Source organism: Mauremys reevesii, linkage group 12, assembly GCF_016161935.1.
Source record: "Mauremys reevesii isolate NIE-2019 linkage group 12, ASM1616193v1, whole genome shotgun sequence".
NCBI lineage: Eukaryota > Metazoa > Chordata > Testudines > Geoemydidae > Mauremys > Mauremys reevesii.
Window position 1 is genome coordinate 40,514,823 of NC_052634.1, and position 6,373 is coordinate 40,521,195.

A 6,373-nucleotide genomic window follows, 5' to 3' on the forward strand; every position below is an offset into this window, starting at 1 on the left:
TGCCCCTCACTCCTGACCCACAGACCCCTGGGCTTCCTTCAGCTCTACCGGTGCCCCTCACTCCCGACCCGCAGCCCCCTGGGTTCCCCCCAGCTCTAGTGGTGCCCCTCACTCCTGACCCGCAGCCCCTGCTATCCCAGTCCTGACCTCCAGACTCTCAGCTCTGCTGGTGCCCCTCACTCCTGACCCGCAGCCCCCTGCGCTCCCTCCACCTCTGACGGTGCCCCTCACTCCCGACCCGCAGCCCCCTCGATTCCTCGCTGAGCTCCCCAGTTACTGCGCTGCTGGTGCCCCTCACTCCCGACCCGCAGCCCCTTAGGCGTCAACCAGCTCTGACGGTGCCCCTCACTCCCGACCCGCAGCCCCTGCTATCCGAGTCCTGACCTCCAGACTCTCAGCTCTGCTGGTGCCCCTCACTCCTGACCCGCAGCCCCCTGCGCTCCCTCCAGCTCTGACGGCGCCCCTCACTCCCGACCCGCAGCCCCTGCTATCCCAGTCCTGACCTCCAGACTCTCAGCTCTCCTGGTGCCCCTCACTCCCGACCCGCATGGGTCACCCCTGGAGCAGGTTAAAGCTGCAGGGTGACAGTGGGGTTGCTGCCCCTGTGAACAGCTGCTGTAGCACCGCCTGGGCAGGACAGGGAGACCCAGTTATACCCCTCCCCCGCCCCAGCCTGTATCGGGGGATGGGAGCGCTCACACCCTGGGGCCCCTGAGTTGGGACGGAGGGAGGCCCCCGTGCACCAGGGATGCTGTAAGGGCGAACAGGGGCACCCACCCACCCACCCGAGATCTTCTAGGGGGGGAGAGTGGCACCCACACACTCAGGATCTTGTAGGGGGGGACAAGGGCATCCACACTCCGGGATCCTCTGCAGAGGGACGGACACCCACACATCCAGGATTCTGTATGTTGGGCAGAGGTACCCGGACACCTGGGCTCCTGGACAGGGGATGGGGGGCACCGAAACATCCGGGATCTTACCTGGGAGGACAGCGGAGCCTGCAGCTCGACATGAGACGGGGGCGGGGGAAGCAGGAGCATTTCCCAGTTCCAGGCTGTCCCCGTCTGGCCCAGGCACAGAGCTCACAAGCAGAGTTTAAAGCTGCAGCTGCCAGACAGCAAAACAAGCCCGGCTCCATGGCTGGTGCCTGTGATCACAGCTTCTGGGGAGGCTGAGGCCGGCGGATCACTTGAGCTCAGGAGTTCTGGGCTGCAGGAGGCTGTGCCGATCAGGTGTCCACACTAAGTTCAGCATCAATATGGTGATTCCAGGGAAGTTTGGGGTCTCCAGGTTGCCTAAGGAGGGGTGAACTGACCCAGGTTGGAAACAGAGCAGGTCAAAACTCCCCTGCTGATCAGTAGTGGGATCACACCTATGAATAGTCCCTGCAGCATAGCTTGGGCAATACAGTGAGACACGGTCTCTTTTTATACAGACACCCCCCGCAGAGCCTGGAAGGGGGGATGGGAGCACCCACACGCTGGGGATTCTGACTTGGGGGGAGGGACGCACCCAAGCAACACGGATCTTGAAAAGGGGAACAGAGACACCCACAGATCCTGGATGGGGGCAGGCAGGGGAAACCACACATGGGAGCTAGTTCATGGGGTTGGGGACAGAGACACCCACCAGAGATCCTGGATGGGAGCACCCACATGATGGGGATCTTGAACTGGGAGGAGGGAAGCACCATGTACCAGAGATTCTGAAGGGGGAACAGGGACACTCACACACCAGGTGTCTTGCAGCAAGAGCTGCGGTCTTCATTTACACAGGGCAGAGATGGGGAATTAACCAATTCCTGCGCAGAACTTGTTCCACTAGATAATTAGCCTCACGGCTAAAAATGGTAATTTCCAGTTGGCGTTTTGTGACATTGACTGCAAACCAAGGGGGTCGTGTTCAACCTTTGTCTGGTGAATTAAAGAACCCTTTCAAATCAGATATTCCCCCCTCTGGGAATTTTTAAAACTGTGTATTTAAAATCAGTGACTAAATCCCCTCTTAACCTCCAGTCAATGAAATCAATTGAGTTTCTTCAATCTCTCGCTGTAGACAGAAGAGACCAATGCACATTTTCCTTGTTTTTAAAGGCAAAATTCCTGATCTTTCCAAGGGGAGCTTCTGCTTCAGCTGTCAGTTTGGGGAAGGATTTGGCTTCCTGGGCTATAATCTGCCCGCTGGGTTATAATCTGCGGTCTGAAGGGTCAAATTTAGATGAGGCCGTTAGTGCTGCCCCCGTGTGGCCGGAGATGGGAGCTCACAAGCAGAGTTGAAAGCTGGAGCTGGAACGGACCTGGCTGGACACGCGGGGCACAAAGGCTCTCGCGTGGGATCCTCGCTGTGCAGCAGGAGGCGGAGGGAAGCTGGTTGTCAGGGGTCAGGAGGGCTGCACCCTGCCAGGCTGAGCCGGTGTCTGTGCTAAGCTCGGCATCAATCAGGTGACTCTGGGAAGTTCGGGGTCCCCGGGCTCCCACAGGAGGGTGAAGCAGGTCACCCCTGGAGCAGGTTAAAGCTGCAGGGTGACAGTGGGGTTGCTGCCGCTGTGAACAGCTGCTGTAGCACCGCCTGGGCAGGACAGGGAGAGCCAGTTATACCCCCCCCCCTCCCCCAGCCTGTATCGGGGAATGGGAGCACTCACACCCTGGGGACCCACCCACCAGAGATCTACGGGGGGGAGAGTGGCCCCCACACACCCAGGATCTTGTAGGGGGGGACAAGGGCATCCACACTCCGGGATCCTCTGCAGAGGGACGGACACCCACACATCCAGGATTCTGTATGGGGGGCAGAGATACCCGGACACCTGGGCGGGGGATGGGGGGCACCAAAACATCCGGGATCTTACCTGGCAGGACAGCGGCGCCTGCAGCTCGACATGAGACGGGGGCGGGGGAAGCAGGAGCATTTCCCAGTTCCAGGCTGTCCCCATCTGGCCAAGGCACAGAGCTCACAAGCAGAGTTTAAAGCTCCAGCTGCCAGACAGCAAAACAAGCCTGGCTCCGTGGCTGGTGCCTGTGATCCCAGCGCCTGGGGAGGCTGAGGCCAGCGGATCGCTTGAGCTCAGGAGTTCTGGGCTGCAGGGGGCTGTGCCGATCAGGTGTCTGCACAACGTTCAGCATCAATATGGTGATCCCTGGGAAGCTCAGGGTCTCCAGGTTGCCTAAGGAGGGGTGAACCGGCCCAGGTCGGAAACAGAGCAGGTCAAAACTCCTGTGCCGATCAGTAGTGGGGTTGTGCCTGTGAGTAGCCCCTGCAGTGTAGCCTTGGCAAGACAGTGAGACACGGTCTCTTTTAAGACACCCCCCCCCCCGCAGAGCCTGGACGGGGGATGGGAGCACCCACATGCTGGGGATTCTGACTTGGGGGGAGGGATGCCCCCCCTGCACACGGATCTTGATAAGCGGAACAGTGACACCCACAGAGCCTGGATGTGGGCAGGGGAACCACACATGGGAGCTAGTTCATGGGGTGGGGGACACACCCATATGCTCCGTTGCACCATTCTTAATGAGAAGAACGGGGGCATCCGCACAACACGGATCCTTAATGGGTGGGGGGACACCCACACACTCCACTATTAACCAGGAGGGACAGGGGCACCAGACACCCCCAGTAGCGTGGAGAACACCCACATCCACCGGATCCCTCATGGGGGGTAAGACAGAGGGGATTGTAATGGGGCCCAGCGCACCCACGCACCAGGGATTGTTAAGGGTTGAAGGAACAGGGACACCCACACACACTGAGATCACATCATTGGAGGAACGCAAACCCTCCACAGAAGGACCTGGTCTGTTCCATGATGGCAGCCCAGCCTGGGTGAGTCAAAGTCTCTTTTTATACAGGCACGCCCCAGAGCGCCTGACTAGGGGGAGAGAGACACCACCAACCCGAGATCCTTAATGGTCTAGGGTGCACCCACACACCAGGGATTCTTATGGGTGGGAGGAATGGAGAAAGCCAGACACACTGAGATCACTTCCTCCCAGGAGCCTGGGCCAGACAGGGAGACACAGTCCCCCTTTACATATCTGCCAGACAACCTTCCTCCCACTCCCTCCACACAATGTTCTTATCTGGAGGTGAAGCCAGGGAAACCACATGGAGGATTCTTATCTGGGGAACTGGGGGGACCCACTTACCACCAGGGATTCTTAAGGGCAGGAGGAACAGGGACTCCCACCTCTGTAGCATGGGGGTGGGTCGCCTGCTGGGATCATCTGGGCATATTTCACCTCGTCAGTTCCCTGCCATTGCCTTGGGGGCCCCTTGTTCGCTGCCTCTGGCACCCAGTTTAGCCTCCTTCCTGAGGCTGAGACGCTTTGATCTGTCTAAGGTCTGTGGGATCAATACGTGTCATGGTGTAATTCTGTGTTATTCGGGGTCAGACTAGCTGAGCTAATGGCCCCTTCTGCCCTTAAACGCCATGAAAACATTTCCCTGGTTCCTCCTTGCACCTGACAGACACCACGGTGAGGGGCCCGATAGAAGATCCTGGACACAGCGCTCTGGCTCTTACTTTACTTGGGGACGTCAGCGCTTTCCTAGCAAAGCTGCTGCTAAAGCGCTGGATTTGGGGAACGGTTCGGCTCCGGTTCAGAGATCTGCCTGTGGGGTGTGAACCTGCCACGAGGAGCGGGAAACGCAACCAGCAACGGGAGGCGTTGGCTGAGCTCCGGGCTGCCCCCGTGTGGCCAAAGCTTAGAACTGAGCAGCGGAGTTTAAAGCTGGCGCTGGGTGGGACCTGAACACGTGGGGCACGAAGGCTCCTGCGTGTAACGCTTGTTGGGTGGGCAGCTGAGCGTAGCTGATTGCCGGAGTTCAGGGCTGCACCCCGGGGTGCTGAGCAGGTGTCTGTGCTCAGGTTGGCCTCACTATGATGGTTTCTGGGAAGTTTGGGGCCGCCAGTCTCCCTAAAGAGAGGGGAGCCAGGCCAGAAAAGGAGGCTTTCAAAACTCTGGTACGAATTGCCAGTGGCACTGACCCTGTGAAGAGCCGCTGCAGCCCCGCCAGGGAGAGCCGGTCTCTCTTTGTGCAGCCCCCTCCATTCCTCAGGACAAGGGTTGTGCTCAAAGATCTGTGCCCCGTGTTTTTACCTCCGTGTGAAGCGCGCAGAGCAAATAACCCTCAGCGCCTCAGCTCAGTTCCAGGCTCCACTTCCACCCGCTCAGGCAAGATGGTGCAGAGCAGTTCCGGCTTTAGGCCTATTCCACCAATTCCTCCGAATCGGGCCCCGCGCCTAAGAGGGCCCCACGTCCAGGGAGAATCCCTTCCCTGGCTAGAGGCGCCTTTTTAAATTTTACTCACCTGGCGGCGCTCTGGGTCTTTGGCGGCACTTCGGCGGCGGGTCCTTCAGTGCCGCCAAAGACCTGGAGTGAGTGAAGGACCTGCCGCCGAAGACTCGGAGCACCACCCGGTGAGTACAAGCCCCGCGCTTCCTAAAGCCGGCCCTGGTGCAGAGGAGCCCCTGGGTGGCTGTGGGCCTGGGGAGGGTGGCTTTGGATTTTTCGGCCTGACCGCTACGGGCAGCAAGGCCAAAAGTCAGATGGCCGGCTCTCCCATCCACCATGCTCATCAGGAGCCCTTAGTCGACAGGCTCGGAGAATGCGGGCATCGCCCCCCACTACCTCTCGCATGCAAAGCGAGCGCTCTGCCGCTTGAGCTAATTCCCCGCAGCTGGCCTGACTCTCAGGCACCGGGCAAAAAAAGGCAAGGGCTCTGTGGCCTTAAGCAGAACACAGCCTGAAATGGGGAGGGGGGGCGCTAACCAGAGCTGGGGAAGGGGGTCCGAGTCCCAGCCACGCTCCTCGGCACAAACACCAACGCTCCCTCCCTGGAGTGTGTCTGGGCTGAGAGTTAGCCCCTGAAACAAGCACCAAACTTCAGAAGACGACGCAGGGATAGATCACTTGACGATTGCCTGCTCTGGCCATTGCCTCTGAAGCGCCTGGCATCGGTTACTGACAGAAGACGTGATAGTGGCCTAGCTGGACCATCGGTCTCACCCAGGAGGGCCGTTCTTATCTTCACCACTTTCCTCGAACCCAAGCAAAGCCAGGAGCAGGCCCAGCTCAGCAACTCTAGCAGGCTCCCTGGCCCCTGGCCCAGCATACAGCAAAACGACCCTGCCTCCGCCAGGATAGACAGCCACCGACTCCCTCTTCCAGACCAACGCAGCCCTTCCCCGCTTTGGCTGTCTCCAAGCTGTCTGCGTGCTCTGCTCTGCTCCATGGCTGCCATGCTGCCTGAGATCAGGAGGCTGCGAGGTCTCACGGTCTCAGCTGAGCTGGTATCGCGTGCCACCCCGCCCATCTCCTCATTCCCTTCATGGACCCCTGGGATGTGAGTAATTCTGTATTTGAGTGGC